Source organism: Pseudophryne corroboree, unplaced genomic scaffold (assembly GCF_028390025.1).
Source record: "Pseudophryne corroboree isolate aPseCor3 unplaced genomic scaffold, aPseCor3.hap2 scaffold_494, whole genome shotgun sequence".
Taxonomy (NCBI): Eukaryota; Metazoa; Chordata; class Amphibia; order Anura; family Myobatrachidae; genus Pseudophryne; species Pseudophryne corroboree.
In genome coordinates, this window is record NW_026970101.1 from 370,780 (window position 1) to 388,597 (window position 17,818).

The following is a 17,818-nucleotide window of genomic DNA, read 5'->3' on the forward strand; positions in this document are numbered from 1 at the left end:
TGAGAGGGGGGTGCCCGAGCAGCGACCCTCCCCAGCTCTAGCCCAACTCCTACTTACCTGCCAGGTGAGATACTATGATCATGAAGGTGCTTCTCCCAGGGCAAGGCTCACCCATTGCACTCTGGTTGTGCTGCCCCTGCGATTTCCCCAAATGTGGGAAACTTGACTGCATAATTTGTGTTTCCCTTGGTCATCTCTCGTATAATTCAGATCTCTTTGTCTCAGGTCTCTCTCCAGCCTAGTTTGCTGTCTGTTTCCACTTCTCTTTTCTTGAGCCGCTCCCTTCTATGCCCTTGCGCACTATCCTGACTTCTCCCGTCTGCTTACTTCGTGCCTTCCAACGCACAATGCAAACTACAGGTAGTGCTGCAGGGCCCACACCCTTTTACTTGCCTTACAGAGCAGCTCTGGAGCAGTTACAGTGCCCAGCTGCTGCAAGAAATCAGCTTGAATGCTTCAGGGGCTGGGGCATAGCCAACATGAGCCCCACACCGAAGGAGGGTGGAGGTGTGTAATGCGAACTAGGGGTCATCCAAGCGCCGCAAAAGGCCGCCATGCCCTGCACGCCCCTTTTCTCTTTTCATATGCAGACGAGGGTTGAAGCCAACTTTGACCCACTGCTTGGATGGCATCACCATATGCAAATCCATCTGCTGCAGGCCTTCCCCCAGGAATGCTTGCACTGGTTGTTGCATTTGGTTTGTTGTTTGGGGGTGCTTCAGTATTAGGCAGCCTTCTGCCCTCCCATGTTCATCTGAAAATATGTGTTCTCCCTGCAGTTGTTGTCCCCAGATGAGAGTTCCCTTGTGCTGCCTCAGTTGAATCTCCTTTACTTGAAAGAGATGTGCCTGAGCAGCGGCCCTCCCCAGCCCTATCCCAAATCATACTTATTTTGCATAGGAGAGACCATGGTCTTGAAGATTGTTCTCCCAGGGTGAGGTTCATTCATTGCATTCTGGGTATGCTGACCCCTGTGATTTCCCCAAATGTGGGAAACTCAACTGCATTATTTGTGGTAGTGGGGGACTGTGTTTGTGCTTTCCTCTGGTCAGCTCTGGTAAAAGTCAGATTTCTTTGTTTCAGATCTTCCTCTAGCCTTGTTCTTCTTTCGAGAGTTCCCTTGTGCTGCCTCAGTTGGATCTCCTTCACTTGACAGGGGGGTGCCCGTGCAGCGACTCTCCCCAGCTCTAGCCCAACTTCTACTTACCTGCCAGGTGAGATACTATAATCATGAAGGTGCTTCTCCCAGGGCAAGGCTCACCCATTGCACTCTGGATGTGCTGCCCCTGCGATTTCCCCAAATGTGGGAAACTTGACTGCATAATTTGTGTTTCCCCTGGTCGGCTCTCGTATAATTCAGATCTCTTTGTCTCAGGTCTCTCTCCAGCCTAGTTTGCTGTCTGTTTCCACTTCTCTTTTCTTAAGCCGCTCCATTCTATGGCCTTGCGCACTATCCTTACTTCTCCCGTCTGCTTACTTTGTGCCTTCCAATGCACAATGCAAACTACAGGTAGTGCTGCAGGGCCCACACCCTTTTACTTGCCGTACAGAGCAGCTCTGGAGCAGTTACAGTGCCCAGCTACTGCAAGAAATCAGCTTGAATGCTTCAGGGGCTGGGGCATAGCCAACATGAGCCCCACACCGAAGGAGGGTGGAGGTGTTTAATGCGAACTAGGGGTCATCCAAGCGCCGCAAAAGGCCGCCATGCCCTGCACGCCCCTTTTCTCTTTTCATATGCAGACGAGGGTTGAAGCCAACTTTGACCCACTGCTTTGGATGACATCACCATATGCAAATCCATCTGCTGCAGGCCTTCCCCCAGGAATGCTTGCACTAGTTGTTGCATTTGGTTTGTTGTTTGGGGGTGCTTCAGTATTAGGCAGCCTTCTGCCCTCCCATGTTCATCTGAAAATATGTGTTCTCCCTGCAGTTGTTGTCCCCAGATGAGAGTTCCCTTATGCTGCCTCAGTTGAATCTCCTTTACTTGAAAGAGATGTGCCTGAGCAGCGGCCCTCCCCAGCCCTATCCCAAATCATACTTATTTTGCATAGGAGATACCATGGTCATGAAGATTATTCTCCCAGTGTGAGGTTCATTCATTGCATTCTGGGTATGCTGACCCCTGTGATTTCCCCAAATGTGGGAAACTCGACAGCATTATTTGTGGTAGTGGGGGACTGTGTTTGTGTTTTCCTCTGGTCAGCTCTGGTAAAAGTCAGATTTCTTTGTCTCAGATCTTCCTCTAGCCTTGTTCTTCTTTCGAGAATTCCCTTGTGCTGCCTCAGTTGGATCTCCTTCACTTGACAGGGGGGTACCCGAGCAGCGACCCTCCCCAGCTCTAGCCCAACTCCTACTTACCTGCCAGGTGAGATACTATGATCACGTAGGTGCTTCTCCCAGGGCAAGGCTCACCCATTGCACTCTGGGTGTGCTGCTCCTGCGATTTCCCCAAATGTGGGAAACTTGACTGCATAATTTGTGTTTCCCCTGGTCGGCTCTCGTATAATTCAGATCTCTTTGTCTCAGGTCTCTCTCCAGCCTAGTTTGCTGTCTGTTTCCACTTCTCTTTTCTTAAGTGCCTTCCAATGCACAATGCAAACTACAGGTAGTGCTGCAGGGCCCACACCCTTTTACTTGCCGTACAGAGCAGCTCTGGAGCTGTTACAGTGCCCAGCTGCTGCAAGAAATCAGCTTGAATGCTTCAGGGGCTGGGGCATAGCAAACATGAGCCCCACACCGAAGGAGGGTGGGGGTGTTTAATGTGAACTAAGGGTCATCCAAGCGCCGCAAAAGGCCGCCATGCCCTGCATACCCCTTTTCTCTTTTCATATGCAGATGAGGGTTCCAGCCAACTTTGGCCCACTGCTTGGATGACATCACCGTATGCAAATCCGTCTTCTGCAGAACTTCCCCCAGGAATGCTTGTACTAGTTGTTGCATTTGGTTTGTTGTTTGGGGGTGCTTCAGTATTAGGCAGCCTTCTGCCCTCCCATGTTCATCTGAAAATATGTGTTCTCCCTGCAGTTGTTGTCCCCAGATGGGAGTTCCCTTGTGCTGCCTCAGTTGAATCTCCTTTACTTGACAGAGATGTGCCTGAGCAGCGGCCCTCCCCAGCCCTATCCCAAATCATACTTATTTTGCATAGGAGATACCATTTTCATGAAGATTGTTCTCCGAGGGTGAGGTTCATTCATTGCATTTTGGGTATGCTGACCCCTGTGATTTCCCCAAATGTGGGAAACTCGACTGCATTATTTGTGGTAGTGGGGGACTGTGTTTGTGCTTTCCTCTGGTCAGCTCTGGTAAAAATCAGATTTCTTTATATCAGATCTTCCTCTAGCCTTGTTCTTCTTTCGAGAGTTCCCTTGTGCTGCCTCAGTTGGATCTCTTTCACTTGAGAGGGGGGTGCCCGAGCAGTGACCCTCCCCAGCTCTAGCCCAACTCCTACTTACCTGCCAGGTGAGATACTATGATCATGAAGGTGCTTCTCCCAGGGCAAGGCTCACCCATTGCACTCTGGTTGTGCTGCCCCTGCGATTTCCCCAAATGTGGGAAACTTGACTGCATAATTTGTGTTTCCCTTGGTCATCTCTCGTATAATTCAGATCTCTTTGTCTCAGGTCTCTCTCCAGCCTAGTTTGCTGTCTGTTTCCACTTCTCTTTTCTTGAGCCGCTCCGTTCTATGCCCTTGCGCACTATCCTGACTTCTCCCGTCTGCTTACTTCGTGCCTTCCAACGCACAATGCAAACTACAGGTAGTGCTGCAGGGCCCACACCCTTTTACTTGCCTTACAGAGCAGCTCTGGAGCAGTTACAGTGCCCAGCTGCTGCAAGAAATCAGCTTGAATGCTTCAGGGGCAGGGGCATAGCCAACATGAGCCCCACACCGAAGGAGGGTGGAGGTGTGTAATGCGAACTAGGGGTCATCCAAGCGCCGCAAAAGGCCGCCATGCCCTGCACGCCCCTTTTCTCTTTTCATATGCAGACGAGGGTTGAAGCCAACTTTGACCCACTGCTTGGATGGCATCACCATATGCAAATCCATCTGCTGCAGGCCTTCCCCCAGGAATGCTTGCACTAGTTGTTGCATTTGGTTTGTTGTTTGGGGGTGCTTCAGTATTAGGCAGCCTTCTGCCCTCCCATGTTCATCTGAAAATATGTGTTCTCCCTGCAGTTGTTGTCCCCAGATGAGAGTTCCCTTGTGCTGCCTCAGTTGAATCTCCTTTACTTGACAGAGATGTGCCTGAGCAGCGGCCCTCCCCAGCCCTATCCCAAATCATACTTATTTTGCATAGGAGAGACCATGGTCTTGAAGATTGTTCTCCCAGGGTGAGGTTCATTCATTGCATTCTGGGTATGCTGACCCCTGTGATTTCCCCAAATGTGGGAAACTCAACTGCATTATTTGTGGTAGTGGGGGACTGTGTTTGTGCTTTCCTCTGGTCAGCTCTGGTAAAAGTCAGATTTCTTTGTTTCAGATCTTCCTCTAGCCTTGTTCTTCTTTCGAGAGTTCCCTTGTGCTGCCTCAGTTGGATCTCCTTCACTTGACAGGGGGGTGCCCGTGCAGCGACTCTCCCCAGCTCTAGCCCAACTTCTACTTACCTGCCAGGTGAGATGCTATAATCATGAAGGTGCTTCTCCCAGGGCAAGGCTCACCCATTGCACTCTGGATGTGCTGCCCCTGCGATTTCCCCAAATGTGGGAAACTTGACTGCATAATTTGTGTTTCCCCTGGTCGGCTCTGGTATAATTCAGATCTCTTTGTCTCAGGTCTCTCTCCAGCCTAGTTTGCTGTCTGTTTCCACTTCTCTTTTCTTAAGCCGCTCCATTCTATGGCCTTGCGCACTATCCTTACTTCTCCCGTCTGCTTACTTTGTGCCTTCCAATGCACAATGCAAACTACAGGTAGTGCTGCAGGGCCCACACCCTTTTACTTGCCGTACAGAGCAGCTCTGGAGCAGTTACAGTGCCCAGCTAATGCAAGAAATCAGCTTGAATGCTTCAGGGGCTGGGGCATAGCCAACATGAGCCCCACACCGAAGGAGGGTGGAGGTGTTTAATGCGAACTAGGGGTCATCCAAGCGCCGCAAAAGGCCGCCATGCCCTGCACGCCCCTTTTCTCTTTTCATATAAAGACGAGGGTTGAAGCCAACTTTGACCCACTGCTTTGGATGACATCACCATATGCAAATCCATCTGCTGCAGGCCTTCCCCCAGGAATGCTTGCACTAGTTGTTGCATTTGGTTTGTTGTTTGGGGGTGCTTCAGTATTAGGCAGCCTTCTGCCCTCCCATGTTCATCTGAAAATATGTGTTCTCCCTGCAGTTGTTGTCCCCAGATGAGAGTTCCTTTATGCTGCCTCAGTTGAATCTCCTTTACTTGACAGAGATGTGCCTGAGCAGCGGCCCTCCCCAGCCCTATCCCAAATCATACTTATTTTGCATAGGAGAGACCATGGTCATGAAGATTATTCTCCCAGTATGAGGTTCATTCATTGCATTCTGGGTATGCTGACCCCTGTGATTTCCCCAAATGTGGGAAACTCGACAGCATTATTTGTGGTAGTGGGGGACTGTGTTTGTGTTTTCCTCTGGTCAGCTCTGGTAAAAGTCAGATTTCTTTGTCTCAGATCTTCCTCTAGCCTTGTTCTTCTTTCGAGAATTCCCTTGTGCTGCCTCAGTTGGATCTCCTTCACTTGACAGGGGGGGTACCCGAGCAGCGACCCTCCCCAGCTCTAGCCCAACTCCTACTTACCTGCCAGGTGAGATACTATGATCACGTAGGTGCTTCTCCCAGGGCAAGGCTCACCCATTGCACTCTGGGTGTGCTGCTCCTGCGATTTCCCCAAATGTGGGAAACTTGACTGCATAATTTGTGTTTCCCCTGGTCGGCTCTCGTATAATTCAGATCTCTTTGTCTCAGGTCTCTCTCCAGCCTAGTTTGCTGTCTGTTTCCACTTCTCTTTTCTTAAGTGCCTTCCAATGCACAATGCAAACTACAGGTAGTGCTGCAGGGCCCACACCCTTTTACTTGCCGTACAGAGCAGCTCTGGAGCTGTTACAGTGCCCAGCTGCTGCAAGAAATCAGCTTGAATGCTTCAGGGGCTGGGGCATAGCAAACATGAGCCCCACACCGAAGGAGGGTGGGGGTGTTTAATGTGAACTAAGGGTCATCCAAGCGCCGCAAAAGGCCGCCATGCCCTGCATACCCCTTTTCTCTTTTCATATGCAGATGAGGGTTCCAGCCAACTTTGGCCCACTGCTTGGATGACATCACCGTATGCAAATCCGTCTTCTGCAGAACTTCCCCCAGGAATGCTTGTACTAGTTGTTGCATTTGGTTTGTTGTTTGGGGGTGCTTCAGTATTAGGCAGCCTTCTGCCCTCCCATGTTCATCTGAAAATATGTGTTCTCCCTGCAGTTGTTGTCCCCAGATGGGAGTTCCCTTGTGCTGCCTCAGTTGAATCTCCTTTACTTGACAGAGATGTGCCTGAGCAGCGGCCCTCCCCAGCCCTATCCCAAATCATACTTATTTTGCATAGGAGATACCATTTTCATGAAGATTGTTCTCCGAGGGTGAGGTTCATTCATTGCATTTTGGGTATGCTGACCCCTGTGATTTCCCCAAATGTGGGAAACTCGACTGCATTATTTGTGGTAGTGGGGGACTGTGTTTGTGCTTTCCTCTGGTCAGCTCTGGTAAAAATCAGATTTCTTTATATCAGATCTTCCTCTAGCCTTGTTCTTCTTTCGAGAGTTCCCTTGTGCTGCCTCAGTTGGATCTCTTTCACTTGAGAGGGGGGTGCCCGAGCAGTGACCCTCCCCAGCTCTAGCCCAACTCCTACTTACCTGCCAGGTGAGATACTATGATCATGAAGGTGCTTCTCCCAGGGCAAGGCTCACCCATTGCACTCTGGTTGTGCTGCCCCTGCGATTTCCCCAAATGTGGGAAACTTGACTGCATAATTTGTGTTTCCCTTGGTCATCTCTCGTATAATTCAGATCTCTTTGTCTCAGGTCTCTCTCCAGCCTAGTTTGCTGTCTGTTTCCACTTCTCTTTTCTTGAGCCGCTCCGTTCTATGCCCTTGCGCACTATCCTGACTTCTCCCGTCTGCTTACTTCGTGCCTTCCAACGCACAATGCAAACTACAGGTAGTGCTGCAGGGCCCACACCCTTTTACTTGCCTTACAGAGCAGCTCTGGAGCAGTTACAGTGCCCAGCTGCTGCAAGAAATCAGCTTGAATGCTTCAGGGGCAGGGGCATAGCCAACATGAGCCCCACACCGAAGGAGGGTGGAGGTGTGTAATGCGAACTAGGGGTCATCCAAGCGCCGCAAAAGGCCGCCATGCCCTGCACGCCCCTTTTCTCTTTTCATATGCAGACGAGGGTTGAAGCCAACTTTGACCCACTGCTTGGATGGCATCACCATATGCAAATCCATCTGCTGCAGGCCTTCCCCCAGGAATGCTTGCACTAGTTGTTGCATTTGGTTTGTTGTTTGGGGGTGCTTCAGTATTAGGCAGCCTTCTGCCCTCCCATGTTCATCTGAAAATATGTGTTCTCCCTGCAGTTGTTGTCCCCAGATGAGAGTTCCCTTGTGCTGCCTCAGTTGAATCTCCTTTACTTGACAGAGATGTGCCTGAGCAGCGGCCCTCCCCAGCCCTATCCCAAATCATACTTATTTTGCATAGGAGAGACCATGGTCTTGAAGATTGTTCTCCCAGGGTGAGGTTCATTCATTGCATTCTGGGTATGCTGACCCCTGTGATTTCCCCAAATGTGGGAAACTCAACTGCATTATTTGTGGTAGTGGGGGACTGTGTTTGTGCTTTCCTCTGGTCAGCTCTGGTAAAAGTCAGATTTCTTTGTTTCAGATCTTCCTCTAGCCTTGTTCTTCTTTCGAGAGTTCCCTTGTGCTGCCTCAGTTGGATCTCCTTCACTTGACAGGGGGGTGCCCGTGCAGCGACTCTCCCCAGCTCTAGCCCAACTTCTACTTACCTGCCAGGTGAGATGCTATAATCATGAAGGTGCTTCTCCCAGGGCAAGGCTCACCCATTGCACTCTGGATGTGCTGCCCCTGCGATTTCCCCAAATGTGGGAAACTTGACTGCATAATTTGTGTTTCCCCTGGTCGGCTCTGGTATAATTCAGATCTCTTTGTCTCAGGTCTCTCTCCAGCCTAGTTTGCTGTCTGTTTCCACTTCTCTTTTCTTAAGCCGCTCCATTCTATGGCCTTGCGCACTATCCTTACTTCTCCCGTCTGCTTACTTTGTGCCTTCCAATGCACAATGCAAACTACAGGTAGTGCTGCAGGGCCCACACCCTTTTACTTGCCGTACAGAGCAGCTCTGGAGCAGTTACAGTGCCCAGCTAATGCAAGAAATCAGCTTGAATGCTTCAGGGGCTGGGGCATAGCCAACATGAGCCCCACACCGAAGGAGGGTGGAGGTGTTTAATGCGAACTAGGGGTCATCCAAGCGCCGCAAAAGGCCGCCATGCCCTGCACGCCCCTTTTCTCTTTTCATATAAAGACGAGGGTTGAAGCCAACTTTGACCCACTGCTTTGGATGACATCACCATATGCAAATCCATCTGCTGCAGGCCTTCCCCCAGGAATGCTTGCACTAGTTGTTGCATTTGGTTTGTTGTTTGGGGGTGCTTCAGTATTAGGCAGCCTTCTGCCCTCCCATGTTCATCTGAAAATATGTGTTCTCCCTGCAGTTGTTGTCCCCAGATGAGAGTTCCTTTATGCTGCCTCAGTTGAATCTCCTTTACTTGACAGAGATGTGCCTGAGCAGCGGCCCTCCCCAGCCCTATCCCAAATCATACTTATTTTGCATAGGAGAGACCATGGTCATGAAGATTATTCTCCCAGTATGAGGTTCATTCATTGCATTCTGGGTATGCTGACCCCTGTGATTTCCCCAAATGTGGGAAACTCGACAGCATTATTTGTGGTAGTGGGGGACTGTGTTTGTGTTTTCCTCTGGTCAGCTCTGGTAAAAGTCAGATTTCTTTGTCTCAGATCTTCCTCTAGCCTTGTTCTTCTTTCGAGAATTCCCTTGTGCTGCCTCAGTTGGATCTCCTTCACTTGACAGGGGGGGTACCCGAGCAGCGACCCTCCCCAGCTCTAGCCCAACTCCTACTTACCTGCCAGGTGAGATACTATGATCACGTAGGTGCTTCTCCCAGGGCAAGGCTCACCCATTGCACTCTGGGTGTGCTGCTCCTGCGATTTCCCCAAATGTGGGAAACTTGACTGCATAATTTGTGTTTCCCCTGGTCGGCTCTCGTATAATTCAGATCTCTTTGTCTCAGGTCTCTCTCCAGCCTAGTTTGCTGTCTGTTTCCACTTCTCTTTTCTTAAGTGCCTTCCAATGCACAATGCAAACTACAGGTAGTGCTGCAGGGCCCACACCCTTTTACTTGCCTTACAGAGCAGCTCTGGAGCTGTTACAGTGCCAAGCTGCTGCAAGAAATCAGCTTGAATGCTTCAGGGGCTGGGGCATGGCCAACATGAGCCCCACACCGAAGGAGGGTGGGGGTGTTTAATGCGAACTAAGGGTCATCCAAGCGCCGCAAAAGGCCGCCATGCCCTGCATACCCCTTTTCTCTTTTCATATGCAGATGAGGGTTCCAGCCAACTTTGGCCCACTGCTTGGATGACATCACCGTATGCAAATCCGTCTTCTGCAGACCTTCCCCCAGGAATGCTTGTACTAGTTGTTGCATTTGGTTTGTTGTTTGGGCGTGCTTCAGTATTAGGCAGCCTTCTGCCCTCCCATGTTCATCTGAAAATATGTGTTCTCCCTGCAGTTGTTGTCCCCAGATGAGAGTTCCCTTGTGCTGCCTCAGTTGAATCTCCTTTACTTGACAGAGATGTGCCTGAGCAGCGGCCCTCCCCAGCCCTATCCCAAATCATACTTATTTTGCATAGGAGATACCATGGTCATAAAGACTGTTCTCCCAGGATGAGGTTCATTCATTGCATTCTGGGTATGCTGACCCCTGTGATTTCCCCAAATGTGGGAAACTCAACTGCATTATTTGTGGTAGTGGGGGACTGTTTTTGTGTTTTCCTCTGGTCAGCTCTGGTAAAAGTCAGATTTCTTTGTCTCAGATCTTCCTCTAGCCTTGTTCTTCTTTCGAGAGTTCCATTGTGCTGCCTCAGTTTGATCTCCTTCACTTGACAGGGGGGTACCCGAGTAGCGACCCTCCCCAGCTCTAGCCCAACTCCTACATACCTGCCAGGTGAGATACTATGATCATGAAGGTGCTTCTCCCAGGGCAAGGCTCACCCATTGCACTCTGGGTGTACTGCTCCTGCGATTTCCCCAAATGTGGGAAACTTGACTGCATAATTTGTGTTTCCCCTGGTCGGCGCTTGTATAATTCAGATCTCTTTGTCTCAGGTCTCTCTCCAGCCTAGTTTGCTGTCTGTTTCCACTTCTCTTTTCTTGAGCCCCTGCCGTCTATGCCCTTGTGCACTCTCCTGACTTCTCCTGTCTGCTTACATTGTGCCTTCCAACGCACAATGCGAACTACAGGTAGTGCTGCAGGGCCCACACCCTTTTACTTGCCTTACAGAGCAGCTCTGGAGCTGTTACAGTGCCCAGCTGCTGCAAGAAATCAGCTTGAATACTTCAGGGGCTGGGGCATAGCCAACATGAGCCCCACACCGAAGGAGAATGGAGGTGTTTAATGCGAACTAGGGGTCATCCAAGCACCGCAAAAGGCCGCCATGCCCTGCATAACCCTTTTTTCTTTGCATATGCAGATGAGGGTTCCAGCCAACTTTGGCCCACTGCTTGGATGACATCACCGTATGCAAATCCGTCTTCTGCAGACCTTCTCCCAGGAATGCTTTTACTAGTTGTTGCATTTGGTTTGTTGTTTGGGGGTGCTTCAGTATTAGGCAGCCTTCTGCCCTCCCATGTTCATCTGAAAATATGTGTTCTCCCTGCAGTTGTTGTCCCCAGATGAGAGTTCCCTTGTGCTGCCTCAGTTGAATCTCCTTTACTTGACAGAGATGTGCCTGAGCAGCGGCCCTCCCCAGCCCTATCCCAAATCATACTTATTTTGCATAGGAGATACCATGGTCATGAAGATTGTTCTCCTAGGGTTAGGTTCATTCATTGCATTCTGGGTATGCTGACCCCTGTGATTTCCCCAAATGTGGGAAACTCAACTGCATTATTTGTGGTAGTGGGGGACTGTGTTTGTGCTTTCCTCTGGTCAGCTCTGGTAAAAGTCAGATTTCTTTGTCTCAGATCTTCCTCTAGCCTTGTTCTTCTTTCGAGAGTTCCCTTGTGTTGCCTCAGTTGGATCTCCTTCACTTGACAGGGGGGTGCCCGAGCAGCGACCCTCCCCAGCTCTAGCCCAACTCCTACTTACCTGCCAGGTGAGATACTATGATCATGTAGGTGCTTCTCCCAGGGCAAGGCTCACCCATTGCACTCTGGGTGTGCTGCCCCTGCGATTTCCCCAAATGTGGGAAACTTGACTGCATAATTTGTGTTTCCCCTGGTCGGCTCTCATATAATTCAGATCTCTTTGTCTCAGGTCTCTCTCCAGCCTAGTTTGCTGTCTGTTTCCACTTCTTTTTTCTTGAGCCCCTCCCTTCTATACCCTTGTGGACTCTCTTGACTCCTGTCTGCTTACTTTGTGCCTTCCAACGCACAATGCAAACTACAGGTAGTGCTGCAGGGCCCACACCCTTTTACTTGCCTTTCAGAGCAGCTCTGGAGCTGTTACAGTGCCCAGCTGCTGCAAGAAATCAGCTTGAATGCTTCAGGGGCTGGGGCATAGCCAACATGAGCCCCACACCGACGGAGGGTGGAGGTGTTTAATGCGAACTAAGGGTCATCCAAGCGCCGCAAAAGGCCGCCATGCCCTGCATACCCCTTTTCTCTTTTCATATGCAGATGAGGGTTCCAGCCAACTTTGGCCCACTGCTTGGATGACATCACCGTATGCAAATCCGTCTTCTGCAGACCTTCCCCCAGGAATGCTTGTACTATTTGTTGCATTTGGTTTGTTGTTTGGGGTGCTTCAGTATTAGGCAGCCTTCTGCTCTCCCATGTTCATCTGAAAATATGTGTTCTCCCTGCAGTTGTTGTCCCCAGATGAGAGTTCCCTTGTGCTGCCTCAGTTGAATCTCCTTTACTTGACAGAGATGTGCCTGAGCAGCGGCCCTCCCCAGCCCTATCCCAAATCATACTTATTTTGCATAGGAGATACCATGGTCATGAAGATTGTTCTCCCAGGGTGAGGTTCATTCATTGCATTCTGGGTATGCTGACCCCTGTGATTTCCCCAAATGTGGGAAACTCGACTGCATTATTTGTGGTAGTGGGGGACTGTGTTTGTGCTTTCCTCTGGTCAGCTCTGGTAAAAGTCAGATTTCTTTGTCTCAGATCTTCCTCTAGCCTTGTTCTCTTTTTGAGAGTTTCCTTGTGCTGCCTCAGTTGGATCTCCTTCACTTGACAGGGGGGTGCCCGAGCAGCGACCCTCCCCAGCTCAAGCCCAACTCCTACTTACCTGCCAGGTGAGATACTATGATCAGGAAGGTGCTTCTCCCAGGGCAAGGCTCACCCATTGCACTCTGGGTGTGCTGCTCCTACGATTTCCCCAAATGTGGGACACTTGATTGCATAATTTGTGTTTCCTCTGGTCGGCTACTCGTATAATTCAGATCTCTTTGTCTCAGGTCTCTCTTTAGCCTAGTTTGCTGTCTGTTTCCACTTCTCTTTTCTTGAGCCCCTGCCTTCTATGCCCTTGTGCACTCTCCTGACTTCTCCTGTCTGCTTATTTTGTGCCTTCCAACGCACAATGCAAACTACAGGTAGTGCTGCAGGGCCAACACCCTTTTACTTGCCTTACAGAGCAGCTCTGGAGCTGTTACAGTGCCCAGCTGCTGCAAGAAATCAGCTTGAATGCTTCAGGGGCTGGGGCATAGCCAACATGAGCCCCACACCGACGGAGGGTGGAGGTGTTTAATGCGAACTAAGGGTCATCCAAGCACCGCAAAAGGCCGCCATGCCCTGCATAACCCTTTTCTCTTTTCATATGCAGATGAGGGTTCCAGCCAACCTTGGCCCACTGCTTGGATGACATCACCGTATGCAAATCCGTCTTCTGCAGACCTTTTCCCAGGAATGCTTGTACTAGTTGTTGCATTTGGTTTGTTGTTTGGGGGTGCTTCAGTATTAGGCAGCCTTCTGCTCTCCCATTTTCATCTGAAAATATGTGTTCTCCCTGCTGTTGTTGTCCCCAGATGAGAGTTCCCTTGTGCTGCCTCAGTTGAATCTCCTTTACTTGACAGAGATGTGCCTGAGCAGCGGCCCTCCCCAGCCCTATCCCAAATCATACTTATTTTGCATAGGAGATACCATTATCATGAAGATTGTTCTCCCAGGGTGAGGTTCATTCATTGCATTCTGGGTATGCTGACCCCTGTGATTTCCCCAAATGTGGGAAACTCGACTGCATTATTTGTGGTAGTGGGGGACTGTGTTTGTGCTTTCCTCTGGTCAGCTCTGGTAAAAGTCAGATTTCTTTGTCTCAGATCTTCCTCTAGCCTTGTTCTTTTTTCGAGAGTTTCCTTGTGCTGCCTCAGATGGATCTCCTTCACTTGGCAGGGGGGTGCCCGAACAGCGACCCTCCCCAGCTCTAGCCCAACTCCTACTTACCTGCCAGGTGAGATACTATGATCAGGAAGGTGCTTCTCCCAGGGCAAGGCTCACCCAATGCACTCTGGGTGTGCTGCTCCTAAGATTTCCCCAAATGTGGGACACTTGATTACATAATTTGTGTTTCCTCTGGTCGGCTCTCGTATAATTCAGATCTCTTTGTCTCAGGTCTCTCTCCAGCCTAGTTTGCTGTCTGTTTCCACTTCTCTTTTCTTGAGCCGCTCCCTTCTATGCCCTTGTGCACTATCCTGACTTCCCCGTCTGCTTACTTTGTGCCTTCCAACGCACAATGCAAACTACAGGTAGTGCTGCAGGGCCCACACCCTTTTACTTGCTTTACAGAGCAGCTCTGGAGCTGTTACAGTGCCCAGCTGCTGCAAGAAATCAGCTTGAATGCTTCAGGGGCTGGGGCATAGCCAACATGAGCCCCACATCGAAGGAGGGTGGAGGTGTTTAATGCGAACTAGGGGTCATCCAAGCGCCGCAAAAGGCCGCCATGCCCTGCACACCCCTTTTATATTTTCATATGCAGACGAGGGTTGAAGCCAACTTTGACCCACTGCTTGGATGACATCACCATATGCAAATCCATCTGTGGCAGGCCTTCCCCCAGGAATGCTTGCACTAATTGTTGCATTTGGTTTGTTGTTTGGGGGTGCTTCAGTATTAGGCAGCCTTCTGCCCTCCCATGTTCATCTGAAAATATATGTTCTCCCTGCAGTTGTTGTCCCAAGATGAGAGTTCCCTTGTGCTGCCTCAGTTGAATCTCCTTTACTTGACAGAGATGTGCATGAGCAGCGGCCCTCCCCAGCCCTATTCCAAATCATACTTATTTTGCATAGGAGATACCATGGTCATGAAGATTTTTCTCCCAGGGTGAGGTTCATTCATTGCATTTTGGGTATGCTGACCGCTGTGATTTCCCCAAATGTGGGAAACTTGACTGCATTATTTGTGGTAGTGGGAGACTGTGTTTGTGCTTTCCTCTGGTCAGCTCTGGTAAAAGTCAGATTTCTTTGTCTCAGATTTTCCTTTAGCCTTGTTCTTCTTTCGAGAGTTCCCTTGTGCTGCCTCAGTTTGATCTCCTTCACTTTACAGGGGGGTACACGAGCAGCGACCCTCCCCAGCTCTAGCCCAACTCCTACTTACCTGCCAGGTGAGATACTATGATCATGAAGGTGCTTCTCCCAGGGCAAGGCTCACCCATTGTACTCTGGGTGTGCTGCTCCTGCGATTTCCCCAAATGTGGGAAACTTGACTGCATAATTTGTGTTTCCCCTGGTCGGCTCTCGTATAATTCAGATCTCTTTGTCTCAGGTCTCTCTCCAGCCTAGTTTGCTGTCTGTTTCCACTTCTCTTTTCTTCAGCCGCTCCCTTCTATACCCTTGTGCACTATCCTGACTTCTCCTCCCGTCTGCTTACTTTGTGCCTTCCAATGCACAATGCAAACTACAGGTAGTGCTGCAGGGCCCACACCCTTTTACTTGCCTTACAGAGCAGCTCTGGAGCTGTTACAGTGCCCAGCTCCTGCAAGAAATCAGCTTGAATGCTTCAAGGGCTGGGGCATAGCCAACATGAGCCCCACACCGAAGGAGGGTGGAGGTGTTTAATGCAAACAAGGGGTCAGACAAGCGCCGCAAAAGGCCACCATGCCCTGCACGCCCCTTTTCTGTTTTCATATGCAGACGAGGGTTGAAGCCAACTTTGACCCACTGCTTGGATGACATCACCATATGCAAATCCATCTGCGGCAGGCCTTCCCCCAGGAATGCTTGCACTAGTTGTTGCATTTGGTTTGTTGTTTGGGGGTGCTTCAGTATTAGGCAGCCTTCTGCCCTCCCATGTTCATCTGAAAATATGTGTTCTCCCTGCAGTTGTTGTCCCCAGATGAGAGTTCCCTTGTGCTGCCTCAGTTGAATCTCCTTAACTTGACAGAGATGTGCCTGAGCAGCGGCCCTCCCCAGCTCTATCCCAAATCATACTTATTTTGCATAGGAGATACCATGGTCATGAAGATTATTCTCCCAGGGTGAGGTTCATTCATTGCATTCTGGGTATGCTGACCCCTGTGATTTCCCCAAATGTGGGAAACTTGACTGCTTTATTTGTGGTAGTGGGGGACTGTGTTTGTGTTTTCCTCTGGTCAGCTCTGGTAAAAGTCAGATTTCTTTGTTTCAGATCTTCCTCTAGCCTTGTTCTTCTTTCGAGAGTTCCCTTGTGCTGCCTCAGTTGGATCTCCTTCACTTGACAGGGGGGTGCCCGAGCAGAGACCCTCCCCAGCTCTAGCCCAACTCCTACTTACCTGCCAGGTGAGATACTATGATCATGAAGGTGCTTCTCCCAGGGCAAGGCTCACCCATTGCACTCTGGGTGTGCTGCCCCTGCGATTTCCCCAAATGTGGGAAACTTGACTGCATAATTTGTGTTTCCCCTGGTCGGCTCTCGTATAATTCAGATCTCTTTGTCTCAGGTCTCTCTCCAGCCTAGTTTGCTGTCTGTTTCCACTTCTCTTTTCTTAAGCCGCTCCCTTCTATGCCCTTGCGCACTATCCTGACTTCTCCTCCTGTCTGCTTACTTTGTGCCTTCCAACGCACAATGCGAACTACAGGTAGTGTTGCAGGGCCCACACCCTTTTACTTGCCTTACAGAGCAGCTCTGGAGCTGTTACAGTGCCCAGCTGCTGCAAGAAATCAGCTTGAATGCTTCAGGGGCTGGGGCATAGCCAACATGAGCCCCACACCAAAGGAGGTTGGAGGTGTTTAATGCAAACTAGGGGTCAGCCAAGCGCCGCAAAAGGCCACCATGCCCTGCACGCCCCTTTTCTCTTTTCATATGCAGACGAGGGTTGAAGCCAACTTTGACCCACTGCTTGGATGACATCACCATATGCAAATCCATCTGCGGCAGGCCTTCCCCCAGGAATGCTTGCACTAGTTGTTGCATTTGGTTTGTTGTTTGGGGGTGCTTCAGTATTAGGCAGCCTTCTGCCCTCCCATGTTCATCTGAAAATATATGTTCTCCCTGCAGTTGTTGTCCCCAGATGAGAGTTCCCTTGTGCTGCCTCAGTTGAATCTCCTTTACTTGATAGAGATGTGCATGAGCAGCGGCCCTCCCCAGCCCTATTCCAAATCATACTTATTTTGCATAGGAGATACCATGGTCATGAAGATTTTTCTCCCAGGGTGAGGTTCATTCATTGCATTTTGGGTATGCTGACCCCTGTGATTTCCCCAAATGTGGGAAACTTGACTGCATTATTTGTGGTAGTGGGAGGCTGTGTTTGTGATTTCTTCTGGTCAGCTCTGGTAAAAGTCAGATTTCTTTGTCTCAGATTTTCCTTTAGCCTTGTTCTTCTTTCGAGAGTTCCCTTGTGCTGCCTCAGTTGGATCTCCTTCACTTTACAGGGGGGTACCCGAGCAGCAACCCTCCCCAGCTCTAGACCAACTCCTACTTACCTGCCAGGTGAGATACTATGATCATGAAGGTGCTTTTCCCAGGGCAAGGCTCACCCATTGTACTCTGGGTGTGCTGCTCCTGCGATTTCCCCAAATGTGGGAAACTTGACTGCATAATTTGTGTTTCCCCTGGTCGGCTCTCGTATAATTCAGATCTCTTTGTCTCAGGTCTCTCTCCAGCCTAGTTTGCTGTCTGTTTCCACTTCTCTTTTCTTCAGCCGCTTCCTTCTATACCCTTGTGCACTATCCTGACTTCTCCTCCCGTCTGCTTACTTTGTGCCTTCCAATGCACAATGCAAACTACAGGTAGTGCTGCAGGGCCCACACCCTTTTACTTGCCTTACAGAGCAGCTCTGGAGCTGTTACAGTGCCCAGCTGCTGCAAGAAATCAGCTTGAATGCTTCAGGGGCTGGGGCATAGCCAACATGAGCCCCACACCGAAGGAGGGTGGAGGTGTTTAATGCAAACTAGGGGTCAGTCAAGCGCCGCAAAAGGCCACCATGCCCTGCACGCCCCTTTTCTGTTTTCATATGCAGACGAGGGTTGAAGCCAACTTTGACCCACTGCTTGGATGACATCACCATATGCAAATCCATCTGCGGCAGGCCTTCCCCCAGGAATGCTTGCACTAGTTGTTGCATTTGGTTTGTTGTTTGGGGGTGCTTCAGTATT

The 17,818-nt window shown here is 50.1% G+C and overlaps 28 non-coding genes and 3 pseudogenes across 28 annotated transcripts; all 31 read left to right on the forward strand.

Annotated features, from left to right (window-relative positions):
* The first annotated feature begins 49 nt into the window (after positions 1–49).
* LOC135030040 (U1 spliceosomal RNA) lies at positions 50–212 on the forward strand. Its single transcript, XR_010226108.1, has one exon. It is a non-coding gene; the product is annotated as a U1 spliceosomal RNA (small nuclear RNA).
* Positions 213–883: 671 nt separating this feature from the next.
* On the forward strand, positions 884–1,047 carry LOC135030128 (U1 spliceosomal RNA). The gene has a single exon (XR_010226181.1). It is a non-coding gene; the product is annotated as a U1 spliceosomal RNA (small nuclear RNA).
* A 152-nt stretch (positions 1,048–1,199) lies between these two features.
* Positions 1,200–1,362, forward strand: LOC135030048 (U1 spliceosomal RNA). Its single transcript, XR_010226114.1, has one exon. It is a non-coding gene; the product is annotated as a U1 spliceosomal RNA (small nuclear RNA).
* Positions 1,363–2,034: 672 nt separating this feature from the next.
* Positions 2,035–2,198, forward strand: LOC135029981 (U1 spliceosomal RNA). The gene has a single exon (XR_010226051.1). It is a non-coding gene; the product is annotated as a U1 spliceosomal RNA (small nuclear RNA).
* Positions 2,199–2,350: 152 nt separating this feature from the next.
* LOC135030022 (U1 spliceosomal RNA) lies at positions 2,351–2,513 on the forward strand. The gene has a single exon (XR_010226090.1). It is a non-coding gene; the product is annotated as a U1 spliceosomal RNA (small nuclear RNA).
* A 615-nt stretch (positions 2,514–3,128) lies between these two features.
* On the forward strand, positions 3,129–3,292 carry LOC135030159 (U1 spliceosomal RNA). Its single transcript, XR_010226211.1, has one exon. It is a non-coding gene; the product is annotated as a U1 spliceosomal RNA (small nuclear RNA).
* Positions 3,293–3,444: 152 nt separating this feature from the next.
* On the forward strand, positions 3,445–3,607 carry LOC135030041 (U1 spliceosomal RNA). The gene has a single exon (XR_010226109.1). It is a non-coding gene; the product is annotated as a U1 spliceosomal RNA (small nuclear RNA).
* Positions 3,608–4,278: 671 nt separating this feature from the next.
* LOC135030129 (U1 spliceosomal RNA) lies at positions 4,279–4,442 on the forward strand. The gene has a single exon (XR_010226182.1). It is a non-coding gene; the product is annotated as a U1 spliceosomal RNA (small nuclear RNA).
* A 152-nt stretch (positions 4,443–4,594) lies between these two features.
* LOC135030060 (U1 spliceosomal RNA) lies at positions 4,595–4,746 on the forward strand (annotated as a pseudogene).
* Positions 4,747–5,429: 683 nt separating this feature from the next.
* On the forward strand, positions 5,430–5,593 carry LOC135029986 (U1 spliceosomal RNA). The gene has a single exon (XR_010226056.1). It is a non-coding gene; the product is annotated as a U1 spliceosomal RNA (small nuclear RNA).
* Positions 5,594–5,746: 153 nt separating this feature from the next.
* Positions 5,747–5,909, forward strand: LOC135030023 (U1 spliceosomal RNA). The gene has a single exon (XR_010226091.1). It is a non-coding gene; the product is annotated as a U1 spliceosomal RNA (small nuclear RNA).
* Positions 5,910–6,524: 615 nt separating this feature from the next.
* Positions 6,525–6,688, forward strand: LOC135030160 (U1 spliceosomal RNA). The gene has a single exon (XR_010226212.1). It is a non-coding gene; the product is annotated as a U1 spliceosomal RNA (small nuclear RNA).
* Positions 6,689–6,840: 152 nt separating this feature from the next.
* LOC135030042 (U1 spliceosomal RNA) lies at positions 6,841–7,003 on the forward strand. The gene has a single exon (XR_010226110.1). It is a non-coding gene; the product is annotated as a U1 spliceosomal RNA (small nuclear RNA).
* A 671-nt stretch (positions 7,004–7,674) lies between these two features.
* Positions 7,675–7,838, forward strand: LOC135030130 (U1 spliceosomal RNA). The gene has a single exon (XR_010226183.1). It is a non-coding gene; the product is annotated as a U1 spliceosomal RNA (small nuclear RNA).
* Positions 7,839–7,990: 152 nt separating this feature from the next.
* Positions 7,991–8,142, forward strand: LOC135030061 (U1 spliceosomal RNA; annotated as a pseudogene).
* A 683-nt stretch (positions 8,143–8,825) lies between these two features.
* On the forward strand, positions 8,826–8,989 carry LOC135029987 (U1 spliceosomal RNA). The gene has a single exon (XR_010226057.1). It is a non-coding gene; the product is annotated as a U1 spliceosomal RNA (small nuclear RNA).
* Positions 8,990–9,142: 153 nt separating this feature from the next.
* LOC135030025 (U1 spliceosomal RNA) lies at positions 9,143–9,305 on the forward strand. The gene has a single exon (XR_010226093.1). It is a non-coding gene; the product is annotated as a U1 spliceosomal RNA (small nuclear RNA).
* Positions 9,306–9,920: 615 nt separating this feature from the next.
* On the forward strand, positions 9,921–10,084 carry LOC135029972 (U1 spliceosomal RNA). The gene has a single exon (XR_010226042.1). It is a non-coding gene; the product is annotated as a U1 spliceosomal RNA (small nuclear RNA).
* Positions 10,085–10,236: 152 nt separating this feature from the next.
* LOC135030045 (U1 spliceosomal RNA) lies at positions 10,237–10,399 on the forward strand. The gene has a single exon (XR_010226111.1). It is a non-coding gene; the product is annotated as a U1 spliceosomal RNA (small nuclear RNA).
* A 671-nt stretch (positions 10,400–11,070) lies between these two features.
* Positions 11,071–11,234, forward strand: LOC135030035 (U1 spliceosomal RNA). The gene has a single exon (XR_010226103.1). It is a non-coding gene; the product is annotated as a U1 spliceosomal RNA (small nuclear RNA).
* Positions 11,235–11,386: 152 nt separating this feature from the next.
* On the forward strand, positions 11,387–11,528 carry LOC135030044 (U1 spliceosomal RNA; annotated as a pseudogene).
* Positions 11,529–12,216: 688 nt separating this feature from the next.
* LOC135030001 (U1 spliceosomal RNA) lies at positions 12,217–12,380 on the forward strand. The gene has a single exon (XR_010226070.1). It is a non-coding gene; the product is annotated as a U1 spliceosomal RNA (small nuclear RNA).
* A 152-nt stretch (positions 12,381–12,532) lies between these two features.
* On the forward strand, positions 12,533–12,696 carry LOC135030015 (U1 spliceosomal RNA). The gene has a single exon (XR_010226084.1). It is a non-coding gene; the product is annotated as a U1 spliceosomal RNA (small nuclear RNA).
* Positions 12,697–13,367: 671 nt separating this feature from the next.
* On the forward strand, positions 13,368–13,531 carry LOC135030069 (U1 spliceosomal RNA). Its single transcript, XR_010226129.1, has one exon. It is a non-coding gene; the product is annotated as a U1 spliceosomal RNA (small nuclear RNA).
* Positions 13,532–13,683: 152 nt separating this feature from the next.
* Positions 13,684–13,846, forward strand: LOC135030082 (U1 spliceosomal RNA). The gene has a single exon (XR_010226136.1). It is a non-coding gene; the product is annotated as a U1 spliceosomal RNA (small nuclear RNA).
* Positions 13,847–14,516: 670 nt separating this feature from the next.
* On the forward strand, positions 14,517–14,680 carry LOC135029983 (U1 spliceosomal RNA). Its single transcript, XR_010226053.1, has one exon. It is a non-coding gene; the product is annotated as a U1 spliceosomal RNA (small nuclear RNA).
* Positions 14,681–14,832: 152 nt separating this feature from the next.
* Positions 14,833–14,995, forward strand: LOC135030013 (U1 spliceosomal RNA). The gene has a single exon (XR_010226082.1). It is a non-coding gene; the product is annotated as a U1 spliceosomal RNA (small nuclear RNA).
* Positions 14,996–15,669: 674 nt separating this feature from the next.
* LOC135029971 (U1 spliceosomal RNA) lies at positions 15,670–15,833 on the forward strand. Its single transcript, XR_010226041.1, has one exon. It is a non-coding gene; the product is annotated as a U1 spliceosomal RNA (small nuclear RNA).
* Positions 15,834–15,985: 152 nt separating this feature from the next.
* On the forward strand, positions 15,986–16,148 carry LOC135030000 (U1 spliceosomal RNA). Its single transcript, XR_010226069.1, has one exon. It is a non-coding gene; the product is annotated as a U1 spliceosomal RNA (small nuclear RNA).
* A 674-nt stretch (positions 16,149–16,822) lies between these two features.
* On the forward strand, positions 16,823–16,986 carry LOC135029980 (U1 spliceosomal RNA). The gene has a single exon (XR_010226050.1). It is a non-coding gene; the product is annotated as a U1 spliceosomal RNA (small nuclear RNA).
* Positions 16,987–17,138: 152 nt separating this feature from the next.
* On the forward strand, positions 17,139–17,301 carry LOC135030026 (U1 spliceosomal RNA). The gene has a single exon (XR_010226094.1). It is a non-coding gene; the product is annotated as a U1 spliceosomal RNA (small nuclear RNA).
* The last annotated feature ends 517 nt before the right edge of the window (positions 17,302–17,818 follow it).